Here is a 10,757-nt window from a genome sequence, read left to right as displayed (position 1 = left end):
TCTCCTTTATGTCCCACTTGTGCCTTCAATGCTGTACCTGTCTTCCCTGTCCCTTTCTGCAGCTCACCTGAGGTGGTGTCTCCGCCTTGCATCTCCCGTTTTGTCTGGAGAGTCTTGGCCTTTTCTCTCCCATGGTTGGACCTGTTGGAGTGAGTGCAGAGGAGGCCATGGAGCTGCTGCGAGGGCTGGAGCAGCTCTGCTCTGGAGCCAGGCTGAGAGAGCTGGGCTGGGTCAGCCTGGAGAAGAGAAGGCTCCTGAAGGGGAGACCTGAGAGCAGCTCCAGTGCCTGAAGGGGCTGCAGGAAACCTGGAGAGGGGCTTGGGACAAGGGCCTGTAGGGACAGGCCAAGGGGAATGGCTTTAACCTGCCTGAGGGGAGACTGAGCTGAGCTCTTAGGCAGAAGCTCTTCCCTGTGAGGGTGCTGAGGCGCTGGCACAGGGTGCCCAGAGAAGCTGTGGCTGCCCCATCCCTGGCAGTGTTCAAGGCCAGGTTGGACACAGGGGCTTGGAGCAAGCTGCTCCAGTGGAAGGGGTCCCTGCCCATGGCAGGGGTTGGAACTGGGGGAGCTTTAAGGTCCCTTCCAGCCCCAACCAAGCTGTGTCTCTGATAACTGTATGAAGCTCCAGAGATGCTGGAGCACTGAGAGAGGCCCTAGGGTTGTGCACAGGCTGCCAAGCACCTGCCAAACACCCCATTGTACACTCACACAGCCCGCATCCGATGTTAGAGCATGGTGCACATTCTGCCATGTAGCCCCAGCCTTGCCATGTGCAGCATTGGCCTCCTGCTCTCATGAGAAGGAGCTATGGGAGACCCACCGCTGCGTGAGTCCACCAGGACTTGCCTGGCACAAAGGGGCTCTGGGGCTCTTGAGCTTTTAGGCATTAGCAACCTTATAGAAAAATACAGCCTAAAGAGGTGGAAGTAGCTGGGGAAATACTGCTTTCAGTGCTGGTTGAGTGATGGGTTTCCTTTGAATGAAAATGTCGATGGAAAGTGATTTTAATGTTTCCCTGAGCATTTTCCATTCTTCATTTCAAAATTAAAAAGAGGGGTTTATCTGAAATGTTTCTGCTACAATTCAAAGTCTGCACAAGGAGAAACTTGGGGGAAAAAAAGTAGTTTAGTGAAAAATATTCAATTCTCAATCAAAATACAGCTTAACTGGGGAAATACGAACCGGCTCTAACAGTATTGGATCAGGAGGGAAATAGCTGCAGATAGAATCTTATTTCTTGGAGCTGACTTTTCATTGAAGCTCTCAAGTTTTATCTACATGATTTTGTGTGCCCACAGGACCCAGGTACCTTCAGAAATCAATGCACTTTATTAAGAATCCAACTTCCCCTCCAGAAACAGTTGGGGCAGCAAATGTTTGCCTTTCTCTCCACATTTCAAGTGACATCTTCTTCCCCTCTGCCTAGATCCACCTCCTGCACATCACAGAGATTGCTGTTGAATCTGCTCTGGAATACTTGCAGTCCCTGCAGAGGTCATTAAGCAGTTCTTGGTCTTTATCCCCTCCCAGCTGTTTTCTTTTCTTTTTCCTTCTTTTCCTTTCTGAGCATGATGAAAGTGTTCCCTGGGCAGACTGAAGCTAGGACTGAACATGGACTTCCCATACTTCCTGGGACTTGGAACAAGAATGAGTACAATAGTGTCCCCCAACTGTTGATCACTATCAAATCAGTTGCATATGAATGGAACAGGCTTGAAGGATCTGTTTTAGATATAAATCTCTGGGCACTGTTCTGTAATAATTGATGGCATGTTATAAATGTTTAATTGGCATGGCTTTATGATGGTGCATTACAACGCATGAGCTGTGATAGTTATTCCAAGTGAATAACTGTTAAACGTCAGACTGCTTTACCGTATGGACACCACCAAGAGAGCTGCATAAAGAGGTTTCAAGCTTTTCAAAGTTTTCCCTGACCTGTGCGTCTGAGTCTGTTCCTATTCTAGCACCCAGGGTGAATTTCCAGGACAGCAAGGCAATGGACAAAGATGTCCTCAGCAGTCTATACGAAGAGTGCACATGGATTCTCCACATGCAACATTTCATGTTTCCTTAACATCAAAGAGACTGCTCATTTCTTAATTTGAGTTTTTCTGAGAGCAAAATCATCCCCACTTCATGATGAAACAGGGAGATAGATGGTGCTGAGATGATCCTGCCACTTCCATGCTGCCACCAAAGACTTTACAAAGGAGCCCTGCTGAAAGCAGAGATCTGGTCAGCTGGGAAGCCCCTGCCCTGTGCAGGGTTTTGGCTTCAGACTTCATGTACGGGGGCTCCAATGCAAATTTATAATTGGAGAATTAGGTGCCGCATGAGCAAAAAGCAAATAGCAAATGCCTGTTTCACCAGGCCTTAAAAGCACTGGAGAGGTGGATTCATATAAAAGATAATGAACCATGGTATATTTGTTACAAAGCTAAGCAGCTGATCTGACATCCTCATGAAGCGACTGCTGTTTGCTACTGCTGCTGACGGGGTAATGTGCTGTGTTTGCTAATGAGATTCTGTATCAGAGTGTTTACCAGAAATCCTTTCAGCACAAGTCTAATTTGAATGAGTTTCAGTCCCTGCAAGACCCTGCCTGCCAGTAGAAGTAGCAGTTTCTACTGAGCATACTGTACTACATACTACTATAGGTACTGTGTGGTGCCACGTGCCCTAGCCATGCACGAGGACCATGTTGCTACATGGCTTACAATGATAACAGCACCGGAAACATCACAGTTTTAACATCTCAGAACCATAGTGCTGGGGTTTGCCCATGTCCTCTATCTTTGATTGTCCTGACTGACACAGCTGCTTTGAGGCTTGGAAAGAGGAAAGTCTCTTGTATTTGGAAAGTTGCTCCCCTGAGCTGAAGGACTGCCACTTCCACATGAGTATCACCTCCCATCTGATACACTGGATGGATATGCCTGTAAGACCTGTTGGTGATGGAGCCAAAGTGAGAACATGCCTACTTCCAGGAAAATTTGAATTTGCTTGCTTTGCCTTCAAGCAACACATATCCATATCCATGCAGCTGAACCACAGAAAGGGTCCTCCTGGACTGCATGGACTCCAGGGCTGCCACATGGCTGTATCCTGTTTAGCTGATCCTTCTTGAAGGAAGACTGGTGACTTATGTCTCAAGATCCTTGGCTATGAAGAATGGTCCTGGATGATCCAGATACACTTATCATTACTGGAGCCATCTCCAGGGAATGGGCTGGATCCTATCTCCAGTGCTTGTGTCTCTATGGAAGTTTAGATTTTGCCATATGGTAACTCCCAGCACCTCTGTAAACAAAGAAATAAAAAGAATAACATTAGTTCTCCTGCAGTGTTCCTGGAGTGAGACAACAGAAAGGCACATGGCCTTCAGGGTGCAAATGTTCCCTGGGTGTTCCAGTTCATACTGCTCTGGTCCTTGCTCCCGTCAGGTTTCACTGACACACCACCCCGTGTCTCAAAGACTGTTCTGAATCCAGGTGGTCTTAGAAAAGAGATAGTGCAAAAGAAGCCAAGAAATAAATAAAAGGAGCAGTGGTTCAAACTATTTCTACAACTGATGGTTTCTGTGGACGCATTAATCTGATTTGTTTATTTCCATCAGGAGAAGCGGTACTTACAACCTGCATGTTTGTTGCAACACTCCTTGGTGGGAATTTGTGGGAACTCGTCCTCTCCCCCTTCGGAAGTATATCCCGTTTTCATCACGGGGCAGAGAGAAGTGGCAGGAACGTTTTATTTTTCTCACCTCAGTCTCGCCTCTTCCAGGTCACTGGGGGGGTTCCATTGTTCTCTCGGGCCGTGCAGAGCGCTTTGCCCTGCCAGGAGTTGCTCTTTCAGCGCTAACTGCACGTAGCTCGCCTGGTTCTTCTCTTTGTCTCACTGCTCTTTTAGGTTGAGCACCGGGTCCCGCAGGGCTCGGACCGGGGCTGGTGAAGTTTGTGCGCACCGAGATTCTCTGTTTGCTGCTGTTCTCCATCCTCACTGCAGCAGCCGAACTGCGCCCAGCGCCGCACAGACGATCCATTCCCCCTTCCCGGCCCGCGGTGCCGCGTCCTTTCGCAGGGCGCTTGTTCGCTCTCTTTCACTGTGCACATCGGGCCCATGTCTCTGGGCCCCTCTACCCCTGGCAGAGCGGCGAGCCTTGTTTCTGTAACAGAGCACACAGCACATCCCTACCCTGAGGCGCAGCTTCACTGCTGCTCATTTCCAATGGTACAATCGGCTCAGGGAGGCAGCACGTTCTGCTCCAACAAAACCCAGCCCTTAAGTCCCCAAGAAGCTCACAGGTGACACCTTGCACTTCACGGGACACTGCGGTACTTTCCACTGCGAGGGATCCTGTCCGTGGCACCAATTTAATGTCAGGGTCCGACTGGAGAAAACCCCAGTGTCGGACCCTTTTCCTTCTTGATCCCAAGAGTGAAATGAAGACACAAACGAGGTTCAGGACCGGGATCGATCAGCTGGTTTAGTACAAACAGACAATTCTGATAAAAAGGGAAATTACTGTAAAAAAGGGATAGAGATAGGACAGATCGGGAAAAAGATGTGAATGAAGCAAGAATTTAAGGTGCAGAGAGAGAGATACCGTGAATTCAGCCGTGTCCCGGGGGTCTGTTGTCCTTGTCGGAGGTGGTGGAAGTCCGCCAGGATCTGTAGTCGGTATCGGAGCAGTGCCCCAGGAGTCTGTAGTAGTCATCGGAGGTGGGTGGGTGCCCACGTGGAGGTGTCCTCCTGGAGTTGTCCCCTCGAAGGTGTGCTTTTGGTGATGCCTTTCCCCCCCTTTTATAACGAGTTGAGGCAGTACCTCTGTTCTCAATGTCACATACTATACGTGCCTGGCCTTGCAGCCAGCTCTTCAACTGCACGTGTCTGCAACAGTTCTTGGGATAATGAGCAGCAATTCCTCATGCAAATCCTTGCGATAATGGAGGGAAGAGTCTTATCTCAGCTCCCCCCACCCCATCTCTGAGACAATGAATTGGTGGAGTCTGATTTTGTTCAGTGTCTCACAGTTCCTTGCACTCACCAAGTGCCCTTTGCTTCCTGATAACCAGAGTGCACTAATACCTCCATAGCTATGTCAAGCTCTTCTTGACCAGCATGGGCTATTTTAGAGCTTGCCATTGTACTAATGTGGAAAGGATTCATTTCCCCATGCGCTTTCTTTTGTCTTCATCAGCACTAGTATGTGCCTTATAAATTCCTGACTTCTATTTTGTTGAATACTGCTCCTCTTCCTAACAGCCAGTTTCAGATTTGGCTGTTCTCAGTAACAGCACTTCATATGCAAATGCTGTCTCCTTTTGGTTTGTTCGCTTTTCAGGTAGTTTAGGAACATTATACACCTGGACCTCAGCACAGACCTTTGGGGAGCACTGCCAGCAACTGATTTCATTTATTTCTGCTCTTTATTCCTCTCCTTTAACATATGATATGTTCCCACTTATGCCAAGGCAGTGAATTCTTGAGGAGCTCCTAATGAGAGAGCATGCAGGATGCATTTGGGAAACCCATGTGCTGTATATCAAGCTGGTTCACCCTTCTCTACGTGCTTGTCAATTCCTTCAAAGAGCTCAGACAAATGTCTGAAGCATTTCTTTCCACTGCACATCCATAACTATTAATTTATTCTGCACTCCAGCTTTTTCCAGCTGTCCCAGTGCAGAAGCCAGACTCACTGCTCTGTGGTGCCTCAGCTTCTCCAGGAGTTCACTTGAAAATCTGGCATCTCATTTGCTACCTCTTATTCCTTTGGTACTGGGGCCAATTTAAGCAATGGGTTACAAGCCACAGTGTGCAGCTCAGCAATTTCGTATCTGAGCTCATTTATAATGCTCGTGTGACCAGCAGCTGGTCCTGACTGTCTGTCATTATTCACTTTATCGACTAAAATCTAAAATCCTCCTCACTGACTTCAGTCAAAGGCTGTTCCTCTGACTTGTCCTTCCCACCACCCAAAAGGCCCCAGTGAAGGACTGTTTCCATATTCCAGTGCAAGGAATTAACAGAGATTTTCTGCTATCCATTTACCTTAATGAACACTTCTCCAGACTTTGGTCACCTCTTGCTTCCTCCAGGTCTTCAGCAGGTTTCCTGATGGCCTCTCTTCCTCAGGACTGTTAGCTGCCAAAGGACTGAGCAGAACTGAGGATTAGAGAAAGATTTTTCTGCCTTTACTTTTTCCAGATGAGCCCAAGTCATATGATGACCCACTGCGGAGCTGCATGAAAATAGTTCCTTCAATCTGGCCTCTGCAGCCAGCTGGGACACTCTCGATCAGCCGTGCATGAAGGAAGCAGACTTATATCATCTGCTGATATTTCCTACCAGTCCCTGGTGACCAGGCTTGGAAATGAAGCAGACAGAAAATAGGAGCTTTTTAGAGAGTTTAAGAAGTCCTATAGAGTTGTCTATTAGTCTTGAAACTTTTTCCCCATAAATTCAAATAAGCTTTGGGGGTAAAATGTAATTCTTCCCCTAATGTTACCTGTTCCCCTTAGCGTCAATCCTGTGACCAGACCCTTACAGCAGAGCCTGGAGTTGTCTATGAACCCAAAATAGACATTTTCCCAGACTCAAAGCAGTGCGTAGAACTCATTCAGGTGCAGCTTGAATAAGGGACACTGAGTAGGGGAGTGCAGTGGGAGTACAGCTTTTAGGCACTATGTATGCACCCCAATCTCCGTGATGCCATAGCATGCTTGGCCCTCCTCTCCCTCATGGCATCTCTAGAAATGGCCAAAATCCTTCAAAGACTGTGAGAATCTCTCCTCTCTACCAGACTGCATTTAACACACAACACCTTTTCTACCCAGGACCATGCCTTTCTGGTGCACAAAAGTCTGTAACCCACAATAAATATTGTTAGAGAAGCTCTCTGCACCAGTTTATGAGCATTGAGGAGAAATGTCCACTGCTCACTGCTTGCATGACAGTGATTTCATGCTGTATTCCATGCGAGCCCCTCTGGACCTGGGTGCTGAGCACACTATGCAAATGCCTTGAATAAAGGGTTTGGATTGGCATGAGCAGGGAGCTGCAAGGGCCACCCCATACTTGCATCACATGGATAGCCATTACTCAGGCTTCTCATTAATGTTTAATGAAGAGGGATGCTTACTGAATTGTAACTAGAAAAAGAGCACCTGGATTATTAAAGACACTGTCCTGAGCCTTCAGCCTGCTCCATTTCGAAGGAGACTGCTGGGGGGAGTGGGTGACAACAGCAGAGGTAGACAAGGGGAGAATCTCCCCCACCTTGCAATCACACACATGCACACATGCTCCAACACACACACACCCTTCTGGATGTGCTTGACAGCAGTTAGGAGCTTGTGGAAGTCCTCATGGCACAAAGGCAGCACCAGGCAGAAACCCAGCATCAGCATGATACACATGTACCAGGATGCTCTCAGTGGAAACCACAGTCTGAAGGTCTGGCCATAAAAGCTGTATCTAACCCTTTTCCAGGCAGAGCTGCAAAACCAGGACACCTATTTTGTTCTCTGACATGTTTTGCAGTGCTCACTCTGAACTGAACGATGCTTTGGCCAAAAGCAGCTTTATCTCTCCACACAGGTCACAGGTGCCCTGTAACAGAACTGAAGCAAAATGTCCTAACTGGGGAGCTGAACCTCAGCTGCAGACCTGAGAGCATTTGCCACCCTGTCAGTAAATGAAGCTTTTCGTCTCTCTCGATTTTGTCCCAGAAGAGTGAGAAGGGCCCTTTGGTAGGGGATGAGGGGATCTTTGCAGAGCGGTGCTGAGGAACGTGTCAGCGCCTTCCACCCCCTGGGTTTCCAAAGCCAGATTTTTTTGCTACCACATCAATTTAATTGTGGGGATAAACTTCCCTTCCTGAGTTACACACCACCAGCAACACCCCCCCCCCCCCCCCCCAGCATTTATTCCTCTGGACAAAATTGACATCCCCCACCTTAATAAAAGAAACAGAGCATTAAACACAGCCCCAGCAGCGTGAGAACCTCCACACAAATTCCAAAATGTCACTTTGGAAGTTAGCACTTCATCTTTTTTAGCTGCGAAGGGTAAAGATCCTCCTCGATGCAAATTAGCACTGCAGCAAAGATGCCAAAGCTTCTTTTCCTCCCCCAGCCATGGTAAGATTTGATATTGTGGCAGGCTGAAGCTCTGGCAGCTTTCCCTCCCCTCCTCTTTCTAAAACAAACATTGAATTATGAAAATAAATGTAAAAAATCCCTTCTGCTGCCACAATCTGGGTGTTACGGATCAAATGGACCGGAGTCGGAATATAGAAAATCAAAAGGTTACAGAGAAATATCAGCTCTTCATCCTTCATTTCACAGCCTTTAAATCAGTATTAAATGATTGCGTTCAGAAGGCAGAATATTAGAGAAGGAATTGGCTGAAATTTAGTAGAAATCCTTTTAGTCAGTAAAAATGCAAATGTATTAACAATAAAAATGGTTTGCAAATCCATACGTGTTTTGCAGCTTGGCATTTATTAAGGACACTCAGGCAATGTCAAAGTCTTTGGTTTCCAATCCTGTTGCTTTTTAGAGTTTGAGATGAACTGAAAAAGAAAAAAGGTATTTCCAGTTTTAAATTGAAATGTTTGTGGTTTGACAAACAAATTTTCACCTTACCCCCCAGAATTGCTCTTTGAATTTCTGGTTTTCAAAAAATTTCAGGTTCAGCTTTAGCTTGGAATTAAATTGGATCCCATGAAAAAATCTGGGTCTTTACATAAGCAGAGGTAAAGTTTTCGCCAGAACTGTTCCTTTTTGTCTTCTAGCTCTTGGATTTGCATCCTAATTTGAGGGATCTTTTAACTTTTATTGCTAGAATATGGTTTAGTAAATATTTAGTAAGAAACCAGTCAGGGTTTCTTCTTTTCCTTTCTTCCTTTCAAGGAAGAAGTCTTTTTGGGATGAAATCTGCAGTAGTCATTGCTGAGAACTCAAGGACACGTGTAGGGGCATTCTCCATACGCTCAGGTACTTAGTCCTGTTAAAAGCCTTTGCCACACTGGAAAAATGTCATGTTTAATATTTCCTCATGTGCTCCCGATAGTACCCCACCGAGTTCCCAGCACCTTAGTGCTCCCATCATGCTCACGTTGCTATACTCCCTCCCCAAATACACTCACCATCTCCATGTGATTGGGACGGTTACCCCGATCCAGCACTCCACTGGGACATCCTTGATGAAGCCCTTCTTCTAAGATTCGTGGTGTGAAGAGAAGTCCAAGTGGAAAGTAGGAGAAATCAGAGGTCTTGAAGAATAAAGGCAAATACTTTTAGTGCTGAAGGACATGGAAGGTGATGGACACACTGTGAGACAAAAGTATGCGGAAGCACTATGCTGTGTGCTATACAGTGATGGAGACCACTACAACCAGCGTGTAGCCCATGGGAGAAGGCAAACGGACACCCCTTTTTACAAGGAGTCACATGAAAAAGATGAGGAGTGATAGGCACAAGTCACTCCTGGGGAGATTCTGATTGGACACAAGAGGAATTTATTGTGGAAAAAGGCTAAAACAAATATTTCCCTTTCCCAGAAGCAGAGGACCCTTATTCATGCTCCCAATCCTCTTGACAAACCAGGGCTTCCAGGCATAAAACCTCACAGTTTTATACAGTTTAGGTGCATGCAGCCAAGCTAGAGAGAAACACAGCTTTAAGTATGCAAGTCACTGCTTTTGCTTACTTAAGATATCTCCCTGATAGCAAGACTGGTGGCTTTCTGGCAGAGAAGATTTCCCACTGTTGACCATAATGGGACTTTAGATGATTCCTCAGATGGAGACATCTCCGTCTGCACCAATGTTCAAGCAGATGAATCCTAACAGGATCCCAGTCACTGGCACATGCCTGTACACCAGGATGGAGCACTCTGCCTCACCTGATTCACAGCTCAGCGTCCTGGATGAGTTCAGGAGGATAAGGTCCTCTCCTTCTTGCCCCATAGCCCAGTCTAGGTTGTGTCCTTCCAGCCTATATCTTGCTTTTGAGTCACAGGAGTGCTGGGTTCCCACCCAGCTCCAACATAAGCCAGGTGAGCATCTATGGAGTAAAACTCCCCCCTCCTGTAAACCAGATTAAAAACAACTCCCCTAAGATAAAATACTTCCCTTCCTGTGAGAGAAGGTATTTCATTGGGCATTTTAACCCAACAGGAACTGTTTTACTTTACAAAATGCTCTGCAAAGTTGTAGGTTTCAGTCAACCTCAATTATTTTTTTCTGGATCGCTGGCCAGATCAGGAAAACAATTACTTGCATATCTCTGTCTGTGACAATCAGACAAGGCAGCCTTGCCCTCCGTCTGCAGAAGCAGCAGAAGGAGGTGAAAGATCTGAGCCATCACTATCACACATGCAATGTTGGCAGCGATTGCCTTCTGGGGCCTAGAAAAACAAGTGGTTTTACAGGAAGCGGTAAAGTTAATTATTTCTTGAGCTCCTTTCCCTGGAGCGCTGAGGATGGGATGGGCTGGGATTCAGAGCACGTGGCTTGGAGCTTCGCAGAAAAGTGTGCTTTGGTGCAGAGGTTACTGAAGCAAACCCATGGCACATCATTGATGCTTCCAGGAAAGTGAGTGCCTGAACTGAGTGAGAGCCCAGCACCTCTATTAAGGGCTGCTCGCAATTACGCTTAGTACAGATGTGATCTAATACGACTGATTCTGCCCCAAAGCTGTTGATGATTAAATATTTGCAGTTTCTTAGGGACGCCCTCATGATTTGTTTTATT

At 46.8% G+C, this 10,757-nt stretch overlaps 1 long non-coding RNA gene across 1 annotated transcript; it reads right to left on the bottom strand.

Moving 5' to 3' along the window:
- Positions 1-2,889: 2,889 nt before the first annotated feature.
- LOC134167432 (uncharacterized) lies at positions 2,890-7,767 on the bottom strand. Its single transcript, XR_009966183.1, has 3 exons — positions 7,320-7,767; positions 6,050-6,153; positions 2,890-3,301 (listed from the first exon to the last, which is right to left on the bottom strand). It is a non-coding gene; the product is annotated as an uncharacterized LOC134167432 (long non-coding RNA).
- Between the last annotated feature and the right edge of the window lie 2,990 nt (positions 7,768-10,757).

This window comes from Pezoporus occidentalis, unplaced genomic scaffold (assembly GCF_034315485.1).
Source record: "Pezoporus occidentalis ecotype Australia unplaced genomic scaffold, CSIRO_AGI_Poc_V1 ctg289, whole genome shotgun sequence".
In the NCBI taxonomy this organism is placed as follows: Eukaryota; Metazoa; Chordata; class Aves; order Psittaciformes; family Psittacidae; genus Pezoporus; species Pezoporus occidentalis.
The sequence above is the reverse complement of the archived record's forward strand: the minus strand, read 5'-3'. Positions and strand labels throughout refer to the sequence as shown.